We start from the raw sequence: 12,151 nt of genomic DNA on the forward strand, positions 1-12,151 counted from the left end.
CCATCATATGTCTGATGCCTGACTGCTGCTGTTGTGGCTAACTGGTTAGGGAACTTCTTCATGGTGACTGTAGTATGGGTTCAAGTACTAGAAGCTCTCTCTTTTACATCTGACTTGACATCTTGTTTGCTAGGCATCCAGTGAGCCACTGGAAGCTGTTGTCGTCTGTGTGACTGTGGCTGCTCTTGTCGAGGCTTTTCCATTTGGTTGCCTGGCAAAGTCTTTTTTCCCCTTGGTGGGGTCTTGAATGCTTGTCCCAGGAGGGCTATGTGTGCTTTCTGCTGATGCCCTGTGCAAGGAGCAGTGTGGTGCTGTACTTTGTGGGTTGTCCTTCTCCTTTCTCTTTGTACATTGTGCTCAAAAGCAGTGGTTATGATGATGAGCATAAGTGGGTTCAAAGCCCTGCCTATAGAAGTGTCTTGGGGACTGGCTGTACTTGGGCTGTTGCTGGCTGATGGACTGGGAGCACTGTAGTGTCATTGTGTATGTTGTGTGTATGGCAGTGCAGGAGTAATTCATGTCATGCGTTCATTGGCTCCTTTCAGATGTGGGCAGCATGGTAGTGTTGTCACTGGGACAGTTCCTGTTTGGTTCCCACTGGTATTGTTTTAAGGGGAAACTGGATATATCTGTACTTTTAACACCATTTTTGTATTTCCTGTTGGTATGTTTTTCCTCTTCTCTCCCAGGCTGAATAACTTCCTCAACCTAGCCCCATCAGATATGGTGGACTATAACTCCCATTATTCCAGGCCAGTATGATCATCTGGAGGGCAGCAGGTTGGGGAAGGCTGATGAATAGGATACTGTGACCATGGTGAATTTATCTGGTATATGGAATTACTTCCACCCATTTGGAGAAATTTCCTCTTCCTTTTTTTGTCTTTCTTCTAAACTGGCCTGTTTTAGCATTCTTTTCCTGAACGAATATCTTGGGCAAACACTGTTGAATGACAGGACTTTCCTTTTGCCTCCTTCTGTGGCATCCTCCCTGTGCGTCCCAAAATCTACTCCAGAGGGATTTTTGGTGGGGGTGGGTGGGCAGAGGAGGTTGCTTCAGGTTTCAGGGGGACGGGAGGAATCTGTTTTGCCGGCAGATGCCATTTTCCTGGTAGACTAACGTTGTTGGATGCAATCCTTTCTCTCCTGCACAAGAATGTTCCTTGTGGTTCTGTGCTTATCATTTCCAGTTGTTCTTATCACAGTGTATCCACGTATCCACAACTTCTTTATTGATGTACAATCATTACCCAAAGAAGTATTGCCTTGTGTCATTACCAATAGAAACAGCTAGACGTATTTTAAATTTATGCGGTAATTTACCATTTTTTGCCTAGGACCAAAAGATACCTCGTATACTGCTGAAAAGAGTAGTAATTATTTTTAAAAAATCATTACTGTAATGTAGACCAATGGGAACACAGAAATAATTTCATCTACAAATAAATGTCTCTCTCTTAAGGGGAAAAATCAATACAAGAGCTTTAAAAAGAAATGTGATATTCAGAATCCTTATAGCATTTCTGTATCTTTAATATGGAAGTGCCATGCATTTAAGAAGGTGACTAGAACAAATGTTACACAATCATGATACCTTTCTAGTGCAATCTTTTAGCTTCCATTTATTATGTCTATCAAAAAATAAAAGGGGGGGGGAGAGTAATGTTGTCAGTAACCAATTTATCTGACAGAAAACTACCAGAAATCCAGTTCAGCTAACATTTAAAAAATCCAGTTCAGCCAAAGATTTTCAGCTGTTTTCCAAAAATTAAGTACATAGGCTGCAATCCTAAGAACAGCTATTTGGAAGTACGATCCAGTGAAATCACCAGGGCTTATCTCCATGTAAATACGTTGAGGAGTGGGAGTGTTCTTGTATTTAAAGTGAGATGAGCGTCTGGATTAATTGTCTATTGAAAGCAGCAACTTGCTACTGCTCTATATAATAGAAAACATAAAAGAAAAACAAAATGAAAAATATGTAATGGGTTGTTTGCTGCACAGGAAAAGGAGAGTTATTTAGTATTGGAGCTGGTAAGGAGGTTCAAGCTATTCCATAGGATAGGAAACACTTCTGTCAAAATATTTTTAGTGTTCACCAATTCAAGTGCAAATAATTGAATACATACTATAGTAAAGGTAAGCCTCCAACCCTTCATGTTACTTTTTGGGGTATATTATAATATAGAGTTTTTTCTTTCCATTTTGGCATGATGATAATGTTTTTTGTTTGTTTCTTTTTTAAAATAGGTCTGTTTTATCCAAGATTAAAGATTTGGGTACTCTGATTTGTATGCTGAATATATGGTTTGTGAAAAACAAACACCTTCTTGTTTGCCACTTTCCTGCCTATGAGTGCATCTCTCTCTCTCTCTCTCTCTCTCTCTCTCTCTCTCTCTCTCACACACACACACACACACACACACACACACACACACACACACACACACTCATCCACCCACTCGCACACAAGTGCTGAAATTCTTTCTCTTTCCTTTTGTAGAACTTATGCATATCTCCTCATAAGTAAATCCCTTTGAGTTCAATGGGGCTTATTCTCAGGTAGGATCACAACCTTAGTGACACAGATTTGTATTCCCTCACATTGTGGATATAATTCTGCTGGACAGAAAACACCAAGGTCCAAAGAGCTACTTTAAGGCACGGCTAAAAAAAAATTAATGCTCTGAAGGCATTTTTTGATCAACAGATATCAGACACTGCTTTTGAAAGTCCCCTAAGTTTTTATTTTTAAAAAATGTTTGACATCTGAACTGCTTCTTCAGTGACACAAGTTCAAACCCCCCTTGGGCATGCAGAACTAATTGTATGGATGTTTGGCTGCCAGCCACTACCATATGCATTTCAGTATTTCAACAACTAACAGAAGTGCAGGCTGCAGGTTTTTGAGGGCCCTTGGGCAAGGCACCCTCCATGGCAACCCTCTTTCAGTGGGCCTATTCAGAAGTCACCTTAGCCATGGCTTTAACCACAGTGAATAAGGCTTTTTGCTTTGTTCACCATGGTTAAAGCCGTGGCTTAAGTTGTCTTCTGAACACAGCCTGGCTTTCTGGCTTAACCACCATGGTTAAAGCCATGGTTTAAGGTGTCTTCTGAATGGGGTCAATGAATCCACCTTCTCACTGTCATTGTAATCAGCTACCCTTGCTCCTCATCCACTTTCTCAGCAGTGCCACCACTTGCTTGCTTGACAGGCAGAGAACCCTTGAGCAAGTAGGCTGTGGTATCTACTGTTCCTCTTTCTTACCACCCTTTTTGCTTCGGCTAGAGCAAGCGGCAAGTGAACAAGCAGGCTGCAATGGTAAAGACGAGGAGCAACTCAAAGGTGCTCTTGTCAGTTGTACCCTCCTCCAATATGGGCCCTTGGAAGGTACCCAACCATTCCTACCCTTGATGCTATCTCACAGTCCAGGGATTCCCTCATGCCCCTGTAGTTAGGTGAGAAATGGAGTAACTCAGTGGAATGGTGGTGGTTCCATTTGGAAGATGTGAGAGGAAAAAAGAGGGGTAAAGGGTGCAGGCAGAAGTAGCAGGGCACCCTAGGTTTCAGGCTGCATCAGGTAGTAAAGCTGATTTTAATTTCCCTTCAGTGAACTACTAGGTGGATCTGAGAGTTACAGAGCTGTCATCACGCCTGTCTTCCCTCCAAGGGCAGATGTCTTTCTCATGAACTGTAAAGAACAGGCAACAAAACAAACTGGGGGAAAATATTGCCGAGGTAGTAGTTTTTCTACCTCCATTTCTCATCTTGTTCAAACCTACAAAATGAGTTATGTCATAACTTAGCACCTAGTCTTCTCTTACTTATGAGTAGTTACAAACTAAGAATAAAATAAATGGTTTTTAATTATTTATCTAAAACCACACTGAGAGAGCCAAGAAATATAATGGGTATTTATATTTGCCTCTCTCACCTGACTTCCGTTCTACTCTTTTGCACTTTCTTCTCTCACTTTTTGTTGGAGACTATAGAGCTTTGCCATGGTCTCAGGTTTTCTCCTACTCTCAGGTCCCCCTACCTCCTAACAGAGAGAATCTTTTCAATGTGCGTTGATATTGCCAGCCGAAACGTGGTTGCAAATCATTGTAATAATTGTGTATTTCTCTTGGTTTTCACTGCAAAGAGACTGCAGATGTTAGATGGATGTGTGGGGACATGTCTGTGTGAATCAACATTCAAGACTAAATTATGACATGCTCAGACTTTAAATCGGATATTGTATGCCAAATCTGAGTTCGGGATAACTCTTTTAAAAAAATATCAGGAGTCCACAGGATGGACCCAGTGGCGTCACTCCACTGATGGAACTGCTTCTGTCATTGGAACTGGGGAAGGGGTGATACCCTCTCCTCCTTGCAGCTCCCCCCTCCCATGCTTTCAAAACCTGCTTGGGATGGCTGAGAAACTCTCTGGGGAAGATTTTCAGGCAGCATTGAAGATTGTGGGAAGAGGGAGGAGAGAGAAAGTTCCGTTGCACTAGTAGACGTCTGCTAACGTGACGTTGGATTTCACCCTGTGGATTTTATAATATTATTCTTTCTATCTTTAAAGCAGAAGAGAAATGGATTATTTCTCTCCAAAGGAGAAGATGAATGTTTGCAAGTCTTAGCTAGTACACTGCACTCTTTGCCTTGCAATTAAACTTGAAATGCCCATAAAATTTCACAGTGTCTGTGTCTGAATTACAGTTTTTACTCAAGCAATTAACAGCATGGCATTCCTGTTCTTATTTTCCCCAGAGAGACAGACAGACAGACAGATGCAGAGTGTTCTGAAATCACTCCATTTTCCTTTAGAAAGGGATGTGAAGGAAAGCCTGTAGAGTGGTCACTAATAAATCTCCAAAAAGAAAAAAAGGAAAAAAAAGAAATGCATCACTCAAAAAGAGACAGTGATTTGCATAAAATTTGCGTGTGTGTGTGAGAGTTTGCAGACACTATGTCACTCTAGAAAATTCTTGGAGCAACCAACTGTAGGTACTTAATTGTTCAAAAGATTCTTGAGTACAGTTTTTCCTCCGTCCTGTTTAAATATCAGAAGGAAATATGAAAATAAGACACAAATTGCTTTTGCTTATCAATATCTAATCTCTGTTAATTTGTTGGATATTAATATAATATGAAATTGGGAGGGTAGTTAAGCCATACTTGTACTTGTTGATTTCTGCTCTTTCCATTGGTGTGTGGCTAGCATTTTTGGCAGCTGTCTTTGCAGTGTTGAATTTATATATGTCTATCTGTGGAAGACTCCATAGAGAGGCTGAATGTTCTTTTACTCAGCTTCTGCAGAATGTGGTCATCAGAAATCCACGTGCTGAAAGGAAACATTTATGCCATATTAGTAGAATGTTTGAGTCAGTGAAATGTGGATTCAGTGATGCAAAAAAAGAAAAAAGAGAAAAAGTCTTTCAGGATTTGCAGGTAAACCTTATTGAAATATCTCCCCCCACTCCACAGCTATGTATCTTGATCAAAATATCTAGTTACAACGTAGACCATCTTGCCATTGCTGATATCATCCATCATAGCCATTGAAGGCCATTATATGGTAAGGTTCATGGCTTAGCTATGCCCAATGAAGTGCTGACAGAACCTTGATGATATGCAAAGCCTTTTCGTTTCCCTTTTAACATCTATGGGGGCTCATTTCCAATAGAAGAATTGGGGAGGAGCATTGTGCAAAGGTCAGCAAAATGAACTTGCAAAAACACTCCAACTTTTGAAGCTTTTTCTTCTGAAAGACAGTTGAAATAGGATTTTATAAAGCTGTGAAGAAAACGGTGCGACTCAGCTGACATATTTGCAGATGCTAGGCATTTCTTCAGGTGGTTGATTCCAGAGCTGCTAGTGTGTATTGCCATAGCATGGCACACTTCACACATGAATAGTATCTTTATGGAGATTGAATACAGTCAGAGCTGCAGAAGACTGGTTTTGATTTTGGCAGTGTCTGTTTATTTTCATTGTTATTATTTGATCTGTGATAAAGTGATCATATCCCCATTCATGTTAAGTCCTTGTTTTTTCATACAAAAACAAGCACCTGTCTTGCACCTGTATTGTGCAGTTTTTACAGCAATGCCCTATGATACAAGGCCATGATGTGGTATGCTGGCCTATGAGTCACAGGCATCATATGAATGGATATGTGATCCTATCTTCTCAAAATAACTCCAGAGTTTAGAAGTGTTTCATGAAGCAGTATGGTGCTTTATTGGTGCTTTTTTGTAATTTTTTCAGAGTTGTATTATTTATTGTTTCGTGGTGTAGTTTTAAATATTGTAAGTGATCGTGAACCATTTTTTGAGAGATGAGACGTAATATGGAAAATATAAATGACTACAGAGAGACATGTCAAATTAACTATACTGAAGAACTTCCATCCATTTGATACAAATCATTAGGGCAATCGATTACAACACATAATAGGTTTTTAGGGTATCTTTCACATGTACTTGCTATGGCATCAGTACATGTCCTTTAAAAGTACACCCACTGCTCTCCACAGTACATACAAATGTAGACAGAGACCCTTTTCACTTGCCTATTTTGAGAGCAGTTAGGTGGGTGGGTACACGAGAAAGGGTCTTTTCTGCAGAGGCCGCACACCTTTCAAATAAGTTACCATTGGAGGTCTGCCAGGCCCCATCATTGCAAGCTTTGAGGAAAGACCTGAAGACTTACTTGCTTATTCTTGCCTTCCCATGTATGTTTTATTAGACTGGTCTGGTCTGTAGTTGCAGTCTTATGATAATGTTTGATGCTTTTTTGAACGTTTGCTGTTTTTATTACCACATTGGTTTTAATTGTATGGATGTTATTGTTATAAGCCACCTTGAGAAGGCTCCGGTGCTGAAAAGCAGCCTAGAGATATTTTAAATAAATAAATATCTAAATGTTCAAATCATTGAAGAGTTTTGGGGCTAAAAGGATCTTTTGCGAGTCGACTGAACCACATGTCTTTGAAAGAAAATGGCTGCAAAGTTTTATTTTTGGTAACGTCTGCCTTATTTCAGCTGGTTTGCATTATTGCATCCAGTTAATCTCATATTTTAAGAATTAATTAATTTAAAAAATGTTCAGAATCTGAGTGGACTGAATATACAAATGGATTTCAGTGGATTGTATTGACCTTTTTCATCAGTCTGCAACATGGACAAGAATAATGTTGCTTTGTCTCATGTAGAGACAGGTCAACTACACTGGCATATCGATGTGAATCCTACAGAAGACTTCAGTGTACTGTTAGGAAAATATTATAATAATAATAATAATAATAATAATAATAATAACAACAACAACAACAACAACAACAACAACAACAACAACAACAACAATTTCTTACCCACTTCTCCCTCTGGATCAAGGCAGGGAACAACAAAGAATACAAAAATATTATAAAATACATAAAACTGATTAAAACATATAAAAATAATACATTATTAAAATAACAGCCAGACATCTTAACATTCAACTGGGTAGGCCTGCCGGAAGAGATCAGTCTTTATTGCTTTTTAATATTCAGAAAGTCTATTGAGTTGGCAGATCTCTCCTGGCAGGCCATTCCACAGTCTGGGAGCAGCAGAAGAGAAGGTCCTCTGGGTAACAGTTGTTAATCTAGTTTTTGCTGTCTAAAGTAAATTCTTCCCAGAGGACCTGAGTGTACGGGGCGGATTGTACAGGAGAAGGCAATCCCACAGGTAATAACCAAAACTTCATACTTCGCCCAGAAACTAATTGGCAGCCAGTGTAGTGATTTTAAAGCCGGTGTAATATGGTCACTCTTAGATGTACCGGTGACCAAGGATGCTACCTTATATCAGCACAGTGTTTATCTGTCTACCCCAGTATTATTAGTGGATACGTGAAGGTTGGAGATGCCAGGGATTGAATCAGGGACCTTCTGCATGCAAAGCTGTGATCCCTGAAGTTCATGTTTTTAGTTAGGGTTGGTATGACCTTGGATCCAAAGAGTCTTCTAAGCACGTGGGCTTTTACATGCTTACATGTGTGACTTAAGAGCCACATATTCAGGGCCTTGTGAAGATTTGGGAAACAGGTGCTTGGAGAAATGATCTCTGTGTTTCTTTGGATGAATTTCTGTATGTCTGTCAGTCTAGCCCCTGCCAAAGGAAGGGAAGCTTGTGGCTACCAGGAAGACAGCCTTCTCTGCTGTGGCACCACAGCTGTGGAAGGAGCTCCCTATAGAAGTTCTCCTTTAGGCTCTGCTGTTTTAAATCTGTATTTTAAATCTCTGCATCGCAGCTAGGTTTTATTCCTGTTGTACTTTTATATTGTAGTTTTAAGCTTTTATATTTTATATTGTTTTATACTGTACTTGTAGTTTTAATTTTTGTGAACTGCCCAGAGAGCTTTGGCTATTTGGTGGCATAAAAGTGCAATCAATCAATCATCTACTGCCCTTAGCAAGGCAGGCTCAAAAAAATGGAGGCATGTGCAAGGTGCATGGAGATGTTCAACCCTTCGGATCCTGGCCACACTCTGGAACCTTATTATCTGCTCATGCTCTGCATGGTATCTTCACACTCTTCCTGTTACTGTCTGAGCCCTCTCTTGACTTTTTTGTTTTTGTAATTCCAGTCCAGGGTGACCACATTTCTCAGAGATGAAGAGGAACTGTGAATTATTGCTTATGTTCCACATATTCTTAAATCTCTGCTGGCTGGCTTTTTGATGGAGGTTTAGAGGAACTGTTGTGGGCTGATGAGGTTAGGTCTGAGCAATGGAATTCTGGGGGAGAGAGGGTGAAAAAGTATTAAGATTGAGGGTTAAATACCAACATTTTCTTTTTTAAAAAAACCTAAAATTTAAACAAAAACTAAATAGCTGTCACTTTGTACTGACATGAGGGTTAGATGCTCCCTGGCAAATGTTGAATTTTGCCCTTACAGGAAAAAACCAACACCATCGCCACAATAGGACTTTTGTTCCACTCCTCCCCATCTGAAGCTCCCTATGTCCCCCCCCCCCCCACATCTGCTCCAAAGAATCTTCCAACCCTCTGGAGCAGATTTTTGTGGGCATGTGGAGGGGCTGCAGGGGTGAGGGGGAATTGACTTACAGAAGCTGTTTCATCAGCAGGAAGGTTGATTGGATACAACATAATCTTTTAAGTTATGAATGCTAAAAGTTTTAATGCACAAATATATATTTTCAAATTATAATCATAGGCTGTGAATGTGCTGGTTGAGAAAGTCTTCAGAAGGATACCACAAAGTTTAAGAATAGCATTAAATAATAAACGTCTCAAGAACCACTTTTGTGTGCCGTTTCTGCCTTGTCTTCATTTTATTTGCTTGGGACTTTTCACCATTCATAGCAGCCAGCTACATCTTGGCTTATACTCAATACAATAAAGCTGGCCCAGTGCCCACTAGAATAGAGTTGTGCTTTGATTTGTCTTTTTCCCCTTGTGTTCTCATTACCATTTTCTCTTTAGTTTCTGACCTTTCTTTTTGTAGTTTGCTATTTCACCTTCCTTGAAGTTCTTCTTTGCTTTCTCCTTTTTTCTTATCTGAAGTTATTTCAGTAGCCAGACACTAAAACAAAAACGAAAACGCCAAAGAACTTCCCCATGACTGAAAACGGAAAACAAAGCCCTGATTAGCACTCTTAAGTCTGCTGAGCTTTAGTGAACACGTGCTTTGAAAGAGGTAAAAAAGAGATGTTCCAGGATGCTAGAGGGCATTCTAACAATGAAAGTGTGGGGTCTTTTAGGATGGGGTGGGGAACTAGCGAACATTACTGATCTGATTTTTGTGAAGCCAGTGTTCTTTGCCATATTTGATGTGTGCGTGTGTGTGTGTTAGGACATCCATAGATTTGGGGGGTACATTTAATCTTAGGCGCCTGATGGCTGTTTGTTGGCTTCTTTCCCCATAGCATAAAGAAATGAGTTTGCTTGCACTAGTTGGTGAAATAGTTCTTTAAAAAAAAATTAAGGCCATGCTGCAAGTTTTATTACTGCTCTTAAAAGTTACTCAAAATCCTTTTTTGCAACCCTTATTTTTTCCTTGCATTTCTTTTTTGCACATTTCTGTTCTCCCCACCCCTACCCCTGTAGTTTAGGCAAGACTTCCATTTTCTGGAAGAAGCTTTCTTTTCTCTAATAGCTTCTTTCACAGTGCTTATATTGTCCTCTGATTTAGTGGTGGATTTCCTGACCTAGCTGGGCTCTTATTATTGCCGTTTTGAGTAACCCTCCCAGTCATTCCAGAAAGATTTGACCATCTTGACTTCCACTGTAGAAGTCAAATGTGATTGTGTTAGATCTCCATGGCAATTTCCCAATTACATATAAATTAAATTTGATAGCATTGTGGTCACTGTTTTCAAACAGTTCAAAAACATTCATTTCTTACACAAAGTCCTTGGTACCACTTAGGTCTAAGTCCAAGGTCACCTTCCCTCTGATTGGTGCCATTTCCGACTATTCTAGGGTACCGTAATTTAAGTTATCTAGAAGTTTTACTTCTTTGTCATGACTGGTACATGCATTTATCTAGTCTATGTGAGGATAATTTGAAGTACTCCATGACTACAACGCTTTCTCCTTTGGATGCCTCCCTGATTTCGTTGTCCATCTCTAGATCCTACCCAGAAGGTCTGCTGCCAGATCTTTCAGCTTCTTGGATTTTGAAGGGATTCACCTGATTTCCTGTGCTCTTTTCAGGATCTTCAAAGGAACTGGACGGGTGTACAGTAGTTTTAAAAGGGTCAGGAGGCTTTCCTTATGTTTTGGTGTCGATAAATCTTGCCTAGGAATCAGTTACTTCACCTCTTTCGGTGTACTCTCACAACTGACATTCTCATCATCCAGCCCATCTGTTGGTCTCTTTGGAACTTCCTAGTTTTATTTGAGGAAAAATCATATATGTCCATGTTAGATGCTGAACTACAGAATTTTAGCATTTTCATGGCCTGGAGGGGCAAGTTTAATCTTAGTTCCTATTTTTTCCTGCATATGTAAATGTGCAGCTTCATTAAAGACTTGAACTGTGAAACTTTTGACAGGGCAGTAGGAGTGCATATCCACAGCCTTTGGCAGATTTGTATTGGTAAATTCCTATCACTTTAACAGTCAGTGGCTTGGTAATGATTTTAAATGAAAGATTTTCTCTCCCATGTTTTTGAAATCTCTGCTTCCAGTCCGCATATGAACACTTTTGAACTACATCTTAAGTACATATGTAATTATAAAACATGTTGAGTACTTTATGACACTTTGTCAATACTCAGTGCTGCTTCAAGTCCTCCATACATGACATCCATTCTGTAATTATCAGGAGATAGCCAAGCTATGGGGAAATAGTCATGATGCTGTTATTTTCCTTTTTAATAAGCTGCAGGACAGCATACTTTGATGCTTGAAGAAAGAGAGAGGGAAATCACTGTAATGAGCAGTGTGCTTACATTTTCTCCCCTACCTCCTTCCTCTGTTTTCTTGTGCCCCTTAATTCAATGCTTCCAAACTGGGAAAATGTGATTTGAGCTATGCCTACAAACCATGATACAAAACCAGTTTCCTGGTTTGGATGACATATGAAACTGTGATTTAACCAAGAAAGAAGTATGGAATCAAGGCTCATGGAAGTGGAGATTAGGGAAGGGGGAGCATGCAGAACATGGCTAGTTCTTGGTTTGCTTGACCAGGAATATGGTTGAACCAAGCATCAATCTTATGTGTGTATGCACAGAGGGAATTGTAGAGGGAATTGTACTGTGTATTACTGGCATCTTGTGCACCTTGGAGGAAAGGTGGGATATTATCCATGAGAAAGGAGTAGGGATGAGTTAATGAGCCATGTTCGAAATCACTATGGTTCTTCAGACATCGTCTTGCTGCTTGTCTCGTGCCCAAATCCGATTTGCATTTGCGATCACTGCTCACTTTACACGAATGGGAAACTTGCACAAATTGAGCAGGAGATTTGCACAAATTTCCTGATTCAGTCTACTGAGGAAATTTGTGCAGATCAGATTGGAATCAGGAACAAGACAAATGTGAGCATGTGTGACAATTTGGGAATATTTTTGGTGGATACATGCTTGCACGGGTGCTTTTATTTGGAGCTTCAAATAAGGCATACTTGCATGTTCTGTGAGCAAG

At 40.0% G+C, this 12,151-nt stretch overlaps 1 protein-coding gene across 11 annotated transcripts in view; it reads left to right on the top strand.

The window, feature by feature from the left end:
* The window catches only part of BAZ2B (bromodomain adjacent to zinc finger domain 2B), a 204,921-nt gene that overhangs the window by 39,166 nt on the left and 153,604 nt on the right, over window positions 1–12,151 (top strand). The window lies entirely within an intron of this gene.

This window comes from Elgaria multicarinata, chromosome 2 (genome assembly GCF_023053635.1).
Source record: "Elgaria multicarinata webbii isolate HBS135686 ecotype San Diego chromosome 2, rElgMul1.1.pri, whole genome shotgun sequence".
Taxonomy (NCBI): Eukaryota; Metazoa; Chordata; class Lepidosauria; order Squamata; family Anguidae; genus Elgaria; species Elgaria multicarinata.